Source organism: Nycticebus coucang, chromosome 3 (genome assembly GCF_027406575.1).
Source record: "Nycticebus coucang isolate mNycCou1 chromosome 3, mNycCou1.pri, whole genome shotgun sequence".
Classification (NCBI taxonomy): domain Eukaryota; kingdom Metazoa; phylum Chordata; class Mammalia; order Primates; family Lorisidae; genus Nycticebus; species Nycticebus coucang.
In genome coordinates, this window is record NC_069782.1 from 79,268,228 (window position 1) to 79,281,555 (window position 13,328).

General features: G+C 44.0%; 1 long non-coding RNA gene across 1 annotated transcript; it reads left to right on the top strand.

Moving 5' to 3' along the window:
* The first annotated feature begins 717 nt into the window (after positions 1-717).
* LOC128581989 (uncharacterized) lies at positions 718-10,556 on the top strand. Its single transcript, XR_008378961.1, has 3 exons — positions 718-1,032; positions 1,859-1,918; positions 8,898-10,556. It is a non-coding gene; the product is annotated as an uncharacterized LOC128581989 (long non-coding RNA).
* Positions 10,557-13,328: the final 2,772 nt, after the last annotated feature.

Sequence of the window (13,328 nt, forward strand, 5' to 3'; positions counted from 1 at the left end):
AGAGGCCCCTTCCAACTTCCTTGCCGGCAGGGCCAGGCGCGCTGCAACACTCAGCGCCGCTCTCAGCGAACCCCGAGTGAACCCTCGGGGGCTTTATTTTCATTTCTTCTTGGCAGGACGCAACTTCCTGCTTCTAAGAAAAACATCTTTAAACAGAGCCATGAACCGGTTCCAGGGCGTCCCGCACATCCCCCGCTCGAGCGGAACCGCGGCGTGATGAGCTGGACGCGCAGCCCGATTGGAAGCACATGGAGCCTGTTTCCTCTCAAAATCCCCAAGGGTCTGGGGCCTGGAGGAGAGAGGGTGTTTGATAAATCGTGTTGGAGCTTTTATCAGGTCCAGCCTGTGGGAGTGAAAGCCAGGGGGGAGGGGCAAGAGGCCCCCCAGAATCCAGGCCAACTGGAGACGGGACAAGAGGTGGGGCCAGTGTTTTCTGAGCCCACTGCGTGCGCGGAGGTGCTGAGCTTATCCAGGGGCGCAAAAGAGAAGCGAACCCACGGTCTGTCCCAGGCGCGCTTCGCAGGCATCCAGGACCAGGCGCAGAGCAGGGTGGTTGGGAATGCTGACCACTAGGTGAGAGTCACCCGCAGAGGAGGCTCAGCGCTCATGCTGCTTCTGGAGAGGGGGGTGTCAAGGAAAGGAGATGTAGCCACGGAGGAGTGTCCTGAGTTCTCTTCCTCTCCCTTCCACAGCACAGGCGGATCGTCAGTGGCTGGCCCAGACCCAGAGCCCCAGGGAGCTCCAAGTGAGGTCTGGGCTGTGGTTTCCCAAGACAACACAGAGACACCAGAGAGCACAGGGAGGGCCTGGGAGGAGCCAGAAAAAGGAGGCGCTGTGAGTCCCAGCATCGTGTCCTCTGCAGGGAGCCCATATCCCCTACCCCTGGGCAGCTGGGTCGGATCCACCTTGCCTGGACAGCTGGAGCCTTCACCAGGCAGAACTGCACAGCTCAGCAGGGCTGTGGCAGAAGCAAACAAAGGGCTTCATGAACTATCGTGGCCTGGACACAGGTCAACACATGGTAGTGTCAAGGTTGGTAATTTAGCTTTTCGGGAGGCTTATAAACAAATATTCTTTATAATGTAACATTCTCTTCATTAACAATCTCTAGGAAGCAGCACTGCCCCTAAAGATTTTACAGAGGCTCTTACCTAACAGGAAAGGGAGCTAAGAAGTGATGGACCTTAAAATCAGAGCGCAGCAGTTCCACTTGCCCCTACTTGGCTGACTGGTCTCCAGTCATCTGTCTTCTTATCTGTGAAACAGAAACAAAGACACCTGCCTGATGGATTTGGTGTGATAGTTACTTTACTTATTCTTGTATCCTCATTCTCATTCCGAAAAAATCCAGGTGATTTATAGGGATAGGGAAGATAGAATAAAATGGCATAAAAATAAAAAATAAAAGAAAGAGAAGCAAAGGGGAAGACAGAAAATGAATTCAGCAATAACTATAAACCATGTTTCATACTGTCTTTCATTTTCTAAGGGTCAAAGACAGTTTTATGTCTAAGAATTCTTGCTGCCCACATGAGTGTGGGACCCTGTGTGTTCATCAGTTCATGGAAGTCATTAGAAAAAGCAGAACATGTCCCCACAAGAATCTCAACTCTTCTTGGTACCAAGTGGAGGTGGGAATTAAGCCTGATAGTCTTCTTAAAACAAATTTATTTATTTAACTATAAACTGAAAAATTATAGTTGTATATATTTATGAGGTACAAAATGGTGTTATGATTTATGAACATAGTTGACTTTGAACAGTAGAACCACATGGATCTACTTATATGTGGACGTTGTTTAGCTTCTGTCATCCCTGAGACAGTCAGACCAACCCTCCTCTTTCTCTTCCTCCTCAGTCTACTCAACATGAAGATGAGGATGAAGACTTAGAATGATCTACTTCCACTTAATACATGGTAAATATATTTTCTCTTCCTTATGATTTTATTAATAACATTTTCTTTTCTCTAGCTTACTTCATTATAAGAATATAGTTTATTGTATATAAACATACAAAATATGTGCTAATTGACTGTTTATGTTGGAGTGAGGCTTCTGCCAAGGAGTAGGTTATTAGTAGTTAAGTTTGAGGGGAGTCAAAATTTGTATGCATATTTTCAACTGCATGGGGGGTTGGGTCTGTTCAAAGGTCAACTTTACAGTGTAAAATAATGAAATCAAGATAATTAATATATCCATCACCTCAAATACTTACTATTCATGTGGTAAGTGTGATACATATATGTAATGTACATTTCAAAATCTCCAAGTAAATTTCAATATTCTTATCTGGCAGTCTTTTTGAAGAGACTATGGTGTGAGATAATGACGAAGGTGTTGGGAAACTATTTCTTCATAGGGAAGGTTGGATAAGCAGCAACAGGCAACAAACAAATTTAGTGAAAGTGATTCTCTTCAATGCCTTTCTAAGCTTTGATATAGAGGTATGTTTCACAATACTGAGAGGCATGAGATAGCTGATGATCTTTCAAGAAATCATTCCCATCACATGTCAACAAATAAAGACTGTCATCTCCCACAGCTACAGGATGGGCAGCTGCTCTGATTGCTGATTAAATGCAGACCCATAAGCTTTGGCAAGAAGTTGAGTGGAGGATGTAAGTGTTGGCTGCCTCCTGAGAAAACAGAGATGCTTGATAATGACTCAGACCTGAGACCTTGCTTAAGGGCATGTGTGTATGTGTTCCACAGTCTTCTGTAGAAAATGACTTTGGATTATGTATGACCAAGGCCCTAACATACACACTCCTTACTAAATGAACACAATAGTTTTCATCTTGAGACTGTTCAGAACAAGTGAAATCAGCTAACCACCCCAATCATAAAGCACTCTAAATTTGAATTTGAACAATGCTGCTTCTCAAGGATATCAAACAATTGTTAGTGAAATAAAGATTTATTTAAAAGGATGATTGTTTATAAACCTCTTAGGTTGGGAATTGCCTACATTAACTATAACTTGAGTTTGAACCTGGTTGGTTTTATTTTGAAGCAATGCAGAGCTACAATGCATAGCCGTTTAGTCCATAGTTATACTGAGATAGTATACGTCATCATCGGCCTAGAAGAAGATGCTTGTATTCATACTAATTCTCCATACCGTACAGTTACTGTACCTGCAAATAGTACAAGATAATTAACAAATAAATTTGGAGAAAGTGGTATTTTTCAGAGGTATAAGATATTTTTCTTATGCTTTAATTTTCTAACAGTAATATACTTAGTAGTGCATACCCAAACAATGCTGAGAGTATAGAATAAAACTCTCCCATTCTACTTTCCAAGGGCAATAACTTTCTAAATTTTCTGCTTTTACTTTTCCTGGGAATGGCCTTCATAGATGTAAATGATATGCTTAGAGCCCTATTTATTAATCTGCTAACTCTCAACAGTATGTCTTAGCTCCACTCTATTTTTTAAAAAAATAAAATCTAAATTAAATACATTAGATTTTATTTAGCTCAAACTTTTTATATGTATGTGTGTATGCATGATTATTTTAATTCTCCTTTAGTTCTTTTAATTTACTTTTAAGACTTTAAAATATGCTCAAAGCTATATCTTGATCTTGACTTCCAGAGCACATTTGACTCCCCACCACATCAGTGGAAGGAGTTACAACCTCTTCCTTTCTTACTCTTATCCTTCCATCTCATCTTCTGTCACTTCTGGTCTTACATAAAACTATTTTCATTCTCCTCTGTCAACATATCATACTTTATCAATTCTAATATCTGGTCTCTTCTGAAACTCACCATTTTTTTATGTTTCATTGAGTAAAAGAAAACCTGCCAATGATGATCCATCAACTATTAAGTACATCCAAATTTTAGGGAGGCCAAAATATGAAAAAAAGGTGCTATTAAGATTTGTGATGATAGATGGTAACTTATGATGGTAGATTGTCATTAGTCTCCTGTACTTCCTCTGAAGGTTAATTCTAAAGATTAAAATAAACTACTTTTACAATATGATATTGTATAATATTCCAGTAGAGGGGATTATGATCATAGACAAGGGATATAAGATTCTGTCACTAAACTAGTGCTACCCAAAAGGAACTATCACATGTCAAAAAGATCATCTTTTCTTATAGGCTAAGTTTTTCCCAAATCATGCAATATTTTAATGTTCTTTGTATTGAGCTATGATTATTTTCTTATATACCTTTCCTAGAAGGCCTATTATTATATATATTTTTTCTTGTCATAAAAAATGAATACCTTGTGTCCACTTTATCACTAAGATTGTGTGGTCCCTAAATCATATTAGATGTTTTGAGAAATCCTCTTTTTTCTTGAAAACATTCTTCCAGGGACCCTTTAGTTGGATCAACAGTTTTCTAGACCTGCTACATAGCTACTGTCCTTAGATTTTTCCCGGAATTGAGTGGTGACTTATGTCTTCATTTTCTTGAAAATACACATTTTTCTCCCCATGGTTAGATCCTCCCTTTCATTGTTTTCTAGAACAAAGTGTGATTTTCCAGATCTAGAAATACTCTGAAGGAATTTCTGGTAAAGCATATTCATTTCCTCTGTTCTCTCACCATCTCCCAGTGAAATGGCAGTAAAGTGCCAATTTTAATGACTTTCAAAAGCCAAACTTTTCTCTCTTTTTTTTTTTTATAAAAAGTGAGGAATGGTTAACATCAACAAAATATTCTATGTTAAAAAGCAGAACAATAAATGGTAAGTGACTGAACAAAATCCCAGACCTGAAATTGTAAGTGGTTGAACCCAATCTCATCCACATGGAACCTCCATAGGTTTGAGGACTGGTGGCTTGACTGCCCCTAGGATTGGGAGGAGGGGCTCGAGACAGAGGGCTTATTAGTGATATATTTAACTGTGTAGCTATTTCTCTCCAGAACTTGATGATTTTTGTTTTTCTAATCCTATTTATGATTAATTATGATTAAATATGTTTATGATTAAAGAGCCAGGCACATCCCTTTTTAGTCCACTGATGTGTCCTGTTTCTATTCTCACCGCTTTGATGAAATTTTTCACTTCTGTGCTCCTTTGTTGTCATTTCATTGGAAATTTGGGGAATATCAAAGACAGATGAAAGATAGTAGATAGAAGATACATAGGTGGATGATAGATAGGGACACAGGCGATATGTGTGATAGATGAATGATTGATAGGGATGGATAGATAGATAGACAGACAGACAGATAGCTGTCAACAATGAAACAGTGTCACTGTTGGAGAAATTTAAGGTTCTGTCAAGAGATGATTCCTCCTGGCTCCTGGCTCAGATTCTTCAAGTTTGGCCCATGATTCAAAAGCAAAATTCTTTGTTGACCTTATGTAGCTTTTTCCATAAACAAGTTACATCAATAAGTTAAAAGTCATTGGAATGTCAATGAAATCCATCAACGAGCCAACATAATTATGATGTTCCCCAAGGGGCAAATAGTTGAACATTAGTTTCTGTGTTAAGTCTTTTGGCTACATGTGGAAAACATTGGTTTGAAAAACCCTGACCTATGGTGTGTCAACCAAGAAACAAGACAATAGTTTGATAAAGTATCTGTGAATTAAATTTGCCTTTTCTCAAACCATATGGACCTATATGTATAGAGTTAGCAGAGGTGAGTAGGGGTTTGAGCCATCACACTGTTCTGAGCCTTCTTATGGCCTGGATGTTTAGTCAGGTCCTTGAGCTGAGAAATGTGCCTGCATTGGTCTGCCTGGGCTGCCACAACAAAACACCAAAGACTGGGGGTCTTCAACAACAGAAATCTTTTTTCTCACACTGTGGAGGCTGGGAAGTCCAAGATCAAGTTTCTAGCAGAGTTCAGTTTCTGGTGAAGGCCCTCTTTGGGGCTTGCAGATGATCACCTACTCCCCGTGTCTTCACATGGCAGAGAGGAAAAAGGAGGGAAAGAGAAAGAGAGGGAGCTGGTGTCTCTTCCTCTTTTATAAGAATGCCATTTCTCAGATCAGAGCTGCATCCTTGTAACTTTAATCTTAATCAATTCATTAAAGGCTCTATCTCCAATACAGTCACATAACGGTTTGAACATAGAAATTTGGGGGAGAACACTGTTCAGCCCAGAGCATGCCTTTGGAGCTGCACACATAGGGGCCAATGGACATAGTTTGTCAAGAACAGAATAAATCTCACAGGTGTCCACTGTAACCTGGTCTTTCTCACTCACTGGGAGTGTTCCAGTGAGTTTCAGTCCATAAGTGCTTATTTTGGCATCCTTGCCCCTCAAAGCCTTTATGGGATCCAAGATCTATCCATTCTGCAGAGGACACTGGCTGCTCTTGGTTTCTACCTTAGTCCTTGGTGGTGGAGTAGTAGTATTGCCTGTGGTAAGACTGTAAGTTTCGGTTTTGACCCAGGCTCTGCCATTCACTACTTATGTGAACTTCACTGAGTCCTACTTTCCTCATCTGTGAAGTGGGGATAATAGCACTGATTTTCAGGCTGTTGGAAGGCTCAAGCAGATGGTGGAGGTTGCTGTGCTGCAGTGCTGTGTGTGGCAGAGGCTACAGCCCTGCCCCCCGCCCTTTCCACAGCCAAAGACATTCCATAGTCCCTTCTATCTGGGGACTCTGGGAAATGTAAATATCATTCAGTATTGTTCTGGACCCCTTTTCCTAGGACAACGTAGGCACAGCTGTGTCCATGCAGGAGAATGAAAGGCATGCCTCATCCTGGTGTCCCTGTGTGGCAGCAGTTTCTGGATTTCTTTTTGTTCCCTTTCTCACCCTCTTCCCAGGCAGATCTGTCTAGAAGTCTGCCTAAACTCATTGATGCTGGCACCCCAATGTTATTCTCGTGAGAGGGTCCTCCAGAGTGTTGCTTCTCAGAGTGTGCCCCCTGGCCAGCAGCATCAGCACCCCTGGGAATTTTCTAGAAGTGCACATTCAGAGTCCCCACCCACATCCATGGATTTAGAGACTCTGATTTGGGGGCCGGTGGTCAGTGTCCTCAGAAGCCCCTGGGACCCTGGCCTTTTAAGCAACACTTCTCCCTGTCGGTTTGGTTTTGTTCACAGCTCCATTCCTGGTGCCAAGAATGATGACTGACATCATTGCTTAATAGATATTAACAGAAAGAAGGAGCCAAGCAAGGTCCTGGAACATGATCACCATCATCAGGTGGACCTATGGGAGTCAGATGGGCAGAGTGGAGATGTCATCTTGTTCAGGGTCGCACTTTGAATGTCATGCTATATGTGCACACACATATCAAAAATGGAAAATTAGAGCCCATCTTTGTACTGAGGCAATGCAGTGTGTGGCATCAGAGGTTCACAGGAGGCCACACATCTCCCCCAGAACACACTCATCCTTCTTTCAGCAGCCTTGGTGGGTAGGAGCAGTCCCCTGGATGCCCCCATGGCTAGAACAGAGCAGCAGCAATGCCTGACGGTGGACTCACACTGGATTCTGTGCTGGCCACTCTGCAACAACTCTGGGTGCTAGTTGTCCTTCTAGATGTCACCTGTCATAGTGATTCCAGCTCAAAGAAGCCTAAATTAATCTGGTACACACACACTGACAGTGATTATGAGCTGCTTAGAGGCAGGGCCTTCCTCCTAAATCACCAGTTTCACCCTGGTGAAAATTTACTAAATGATGTATGAGAAAGCACATTGTCAATGGTCAACTTCTGTACAAATTGAATGCATCACATGTCCAGCTGAGAACAGTACATGGGTCACTATGAAAGTTTTGAGACTGACTATGTTATGGTCCATTATTTCACTTCCAAGAAACAGTATGCTTTCTGATTTGCCCAGGCAACTTTCAACTTGCTCAGCTTATTGGTGTTATTGGGAGGGCCTCGTTTGTTTCTGTCGACGTGGATAGTACATTTCTTGATTTTTGTGTATCTCAAAATTTTCATATTGACCCATAACCTTGTATACCCTTGCTCTTAAATTTCTTCTAGCATTAGGATTTCTACTCCTGAAATTTGCTGAGGGTAGATCGTAAATTAAGTGTTTTCACTACAAAAGAAAAAGAAGAGAGGGAGGATGGAAGGAAGGAAGGAAGGAAGGAAATATGTGAAGTGATGAGGAGATAAGGATTTTTTTTGAGATAAGAATGTTAACTTGATTGTAGAGATGATTTCACAATGTATGCAATGTATCAAGACACCAAGTCATGTGTGATAAATGTGTACAATTTTTACTTGTCAATGGTGCCTCAAAAAGCTGAAAAAAAATAAAGTCTCCAAAATGATGGGGCAGCATGTCCTGAGAGCTTCAAGGGGGCAGCAAAAGGCCTGACTCTGCCTCACATCCCTCTTGTCCATCCCAGCCTGCCATGTGATAGCACCCAATGAAGAGACATCTGTCATGTCTCTGGGTAGTTCCACCTGCTGAGAGGGTCAGCGAGTGCCTGACAGGCTTCTCCATTGTTGGGGATGAGGTAGAAGTGTGACCCAGCGAAGAGTCCAAGTGCCCAGGAGCTGAAACACCAGTGATGGTAGCTGTTTGATTTTCCTACGGTCAATTAGCTTTTATTTCTCAATACTCTGGGGTCACCACGCTTCCATCAAGCAGTCCTTCCAAGCACTGCTTGCCTCTGGAGACAATGATGGACTTAATGAAGATTGATGGCCTGGTGGAGTCCCGCTGGGCCCTTCTCTCTGCGGGAGGAGCACTGCAGAGCCTCGGGGCAGGTGCCAGCTGGGCCTCAGCATCTGCAGTTCTCCCAGAGCACAGACCCTTAGCAAAACTGCCTGTCTCACCATTGGCCTGCATTAGCAGGTAAAAAATAAACCTGCCTGGTCCCTGCCTGCAGCTCTCTGGGCACTTTGCATATACCCACAAGAAATTTTAAAATGCAAATGCAGCCCCTTGGGTCAGGCCTTCACCTAATTACCTTTTATTACTCTTTTCAGGATAAAAATTGAAGCTGGCCTACTTGACATCTCCAATTAGGCCCTGAGCTCTTCTTCCTCACTTGCTACCATGTCTTCCTGGGCATCTCAGCAGCTCTGAGCTGCTCCTTGTTCCCAGAGCCAGCCTGTCTCCTACACGGGGACCAGTCCTCTTGGTATCCAGGTGCCACACAGCGTTTCCTCCTAATTGCCTGAGAAACCCCGAGCATCCTTTTTTCCTAAGCCTTCCCTGACCTCTCCAGAGCAAAATCCTTCACTCCACTGTGACACTTCATGTCTGTTCCTCATCTCATCATTTGTGTATAGCATTGTCCCTTTTTAAAGATTTAGTTCCCTTTTTCTGGTTACCAAAGAACTGTGCATTTATTATAAAATATAAAGTACAGGAACGCATGAGTGTACAAATGGACCCACCCTGTAACTCCACTAACATCAGCGTATATTTCAGTTATTCTGTGTTTCTGCATCTGTCTCTCCCATGCAAGGGACGCTGCTGGTTGGGGAGTCACAGGGGAGATGCCTCCTTTCCCTCTGAAGACCCTCTGACAGTCGAGGGGGTACAGAGCTAGACAGAGCAGATGCCAGGGCCCCAGTTCCATATCCCAGACATGTGTGTATCTTTTTCCTACAGCACCGCCCTCCTCCTGATAAGACCCTGGAAAAAGGCAACATGGGATAGATTTCACGGCACAGGCCGAGTGCAGGGCAGCCTTCCTGCTGCAAATGTTTGGCTAGGGTGGGAGAAAGAGAACTCTGATTTTAAAACCCACAGGATCAAGGAAAGCATGTAAGCCCAGACTTCTAATGGGGGTAGCATTTGAGAGCAGAGCTGAGGGCTTCTTTTGAGCTGCATGCCACAAAGAGCAATGTAGAAATACAGTGAGGGATAGATTCACCAAAAACTGGAAGACTGAGCTGAGATGAAATCCCAGGCCAGTCTGGTACCCAAACAAATGCCCCGCTTTGCTCCACATTGACCCTCAGCCAGGAACAAAGGAGAATAGGATTATTCTGAGACGACCCAACTCCAGGGCTGGAGACTGACGTGTAGACAGTGTATTCTGAACATCAGGGTGACTCAGGTGATGGAGACCTTGGAAGGGGCCGTCGTCTCTCGGGTGGGACTGTCAGAAAGTCAGACGTTGTCTTCAACATGCTTTCCACACATCTCACGATCTTTCTGGCCTTTTTTCCACCAGATGGTCATTACCCTTGAACATATGGGAATCTGATCTTGGCTGGATGTCAGAAGTTGACTTGGTTTGAAAGTATTATTCACTTGAAGTATTCAAAACAGAATTCATTTAGTCAACAGGGCTTTGTTTTAAAAGTAAACAGGTGGAAAATAGCAGATCGTGCCTTCAAACAGCAGCCGAGTAATAGCACGTGACAGCTGGACCTGTGTGTTGCCAGACTTAATGGAAATGGCCTGCGTGGTCCCGATCACTCTGCGTGCTCTGGCCACTCCGGGATATGAATAGTTTCTAAATGATGTGTATAGTCATTTACAAGATCCATGGCCAGTCCAGCAGGAACTGCCTGGGTCACTGACAGAAAGGCTAAGAGAACCTGGTGACAGATACAGGTTTTAGGAGCCTGCTTGACCTGTGTCTCAACCTTCTCACACTGTCCCCATGCCATTAGGATCCCCCAGTTCACAGTCCACCTTCCTGAAGGCCTTCTCAGTAACTGTTCACTTTTTCTTCAGTTCCTCACTTCCTTTCCCCCTTCACAGGTCCCTCTGGAAGGAAAATGAGAGTCTGGGGAAGGGAGCCAAAGAATCTTCTGCCTGGGGAACTTTCACTGATGCTTCAAGTGCTGGGAGATCCATAACTCCCAAATGGGCTGTGCCAAGCTCTTTTCCCTTAATTTTGGAGGCCCATGGAGCATTTTACAGAAAATCTACTCCATGTGTTTCTGATTCATCTCCCCTCACAGCTCATCCAAATGTTGGGTTTTAAGAGTTTGTAGATACGCATGATGCCTTCGGAGTCAACTTTACAAGCCTTCCATGCTTTCATTTGTACTAAGAGAGGAAGCTGGGCTTTGCCAAGAGTAAATGAATTGGCGTCTCTGAAGGTTCATGTTGGGTCTGTAACGCTGAAGCCAGAAGGCTTGAGTGAAACCTCAACCTCAGAGAAAGGGCTCTGATCTCTGCCCGGGCTGAGAGCTTCAGAAGTGAAACTTTCACTAGGCTGGCTGAAGGCCTCACACCTTCAACCTCTGCATATTTCAATGCTTTGTGATCATTTATTGCAGCTCCCCTCAGAGCTTAGCACAGTTAGGACAGAATCCAACACCCCTGAGGAGGCCTCATCAGTCATGGGCTTTGGGGTGGTTGAAATGAAGCTCTGAGCAGAGAACTGATGGCTTTGTCTTCTGGCTTTAAGATGTTGCATAGGGTCGGGAGCAGGAGAGGCATGCAATGGCTCCCAAAGCTGACAGGTGTAATCAGCTCCCAAAGTATCAACATAGGACATCCCCAGCTGTTGAAGTTCAGGAGAGAGGGTCATGACTAAGGGTCAGAATTCAGCCCCTTCTGACTTAGTATTACTAGCCAAGAAGAAGAATGGAAGGAAACACGGTCTTTCTGGAGAGCCACGCACTAAGAAAGGAAAGAGGGAAGGGACAGCTAGGCCACCACCAGGACAAAGCAGGCTGCGTGCATATACCTTCCAAGTAGGACATTTCAGCAATAGCATAAAATGTGTCGCTCAGGATCTGTCCAGATCTTCGCTATGGCTTTGTAACAGACACATGGTGTTTGTGTATAAAGGAAACACGAGCATCAACAAGTCAAATGCAAGGTGCTAGGAACTGCTCTCATTCGCACCCAGGCCATGGGCCTAAAGAACAGCAGCCGGGTGTGGTCCAAAGCCAGCAGTCTTGGGAGGCAAGCGAGTCTGAGTTTGTATCCCAAACATGTCACTGAGTTGCCATGTGATCTTGGGCAAGTCCCTAGACCTCAGTTTCTTCCTCTGTAAATGGGTATAAGAATACCAACCTCTCAGGTGACTGGGAGAATACAAGAAAACCCTTGAAGGCTGCCATTGCCACTGTGGGAGCTATATGGCTGAGATCATCAGCCACAATCATAGGTGGCTCTTCTTTCCAACTTGGCCTTAATCCTGGGGAAGGGAGTCAGGGGAGGGCTTAAAGAGCTTGTACAGTGGGTATGTGCAGATCAGGGAAAGAACTTTGACTTGGGAGTCTGAAGCCCCAAGACCTAGGTTGGAGTCTCAGCTCTGTGACCCGAGGCAAGTTGCTAAGCCTCTCTAAGCCTCAGCTGTTTTATCTGGATAAAGGAGGTTTATGGCAAGGATTGCATGAGACAAACGCTATGAGAATGGGTAGAGCAAACAAGGCCAGTGCTCACATGACCCAGGCAGGTGTAGTAATAAGGGACTGCCTGTGTGAGGAAATAAGGAGTAGAGTGAGGGAAGGGGGAGGTGGGGAGGATGTACAAATGCTCCCCCTGCCCCACCAGCAGGAACCGTGCTCACTGTGCCTGCCGACTAGAGCAGCCCACCCAAGGGAGCCAGGATACAACCTCTGGACAGCAGTGCATGTAACTTTACACTCTGTGTTACCATGAAAAGCCCATAGTTGAGGGCAGAAATCTCCACTGGTTGCCAAGAAAGCAGACAGTTTGGAAGCATCAGAAGAGGTTATTTGTTAGTGTGTGCATACCTCTCAGTCTCCCTGTGGTGTGGCCTTGGGCAAGTCATTTCCTTCATTCAACCTTAGTTTCCTGTCTGTAGAATAGAGTGTGGCCAAAGATTAAGATGTCTGGGACTTAAGTAAACGTGATGAGGTATATATTAACCAGTATGATGTAAACGCTCCTAATTCTATATGAAATCAGCACATTGTACCCCATGAATCCATTAATGTATACATAATCTATGCGTTTATGGTTTAATAAATATATATATATATAATTTAAAAAAAAATAAGATGCCTGGGATGTGGTAGGCACTCAGCAGTTGTTTTTGTCTTTTTCTTCTCACAAAACCGGTCAAATTGTCCTAACTTTTTCCTTGACGGTTACCGCAGGCCTTTCTTAGTATTTGCAGCCAAATATATAAAAGAAAAGGCAGGTGCAGATGAAGCCAGTCTGAATGCAGCCTCCTAAAATAGCCCAATCTGGTCTTGGTGCATTTAATTGCTCTGTTCGTTCAAAATAAAAATCCATGTCAGTGTGAAGCCCTCTCTGTCCCGCACGCCGCAGGCAGAGGGCTTGAGGAGGAAGGTTCACTTCCTCCCAGGCTCTGCTGCCACTGACTCCAGGAAGACCGCTCTCCGATCTCCCTGGCATGTTTTGCTTCTGGAGGCCCCGCCAGCTGCTAACAGAGACCCTATTCACTGCCGCCTCTGAAGAGTAACAGAGCATTTCACTATTGCGTGCACTGGGCTCAACAGAAATTGGGT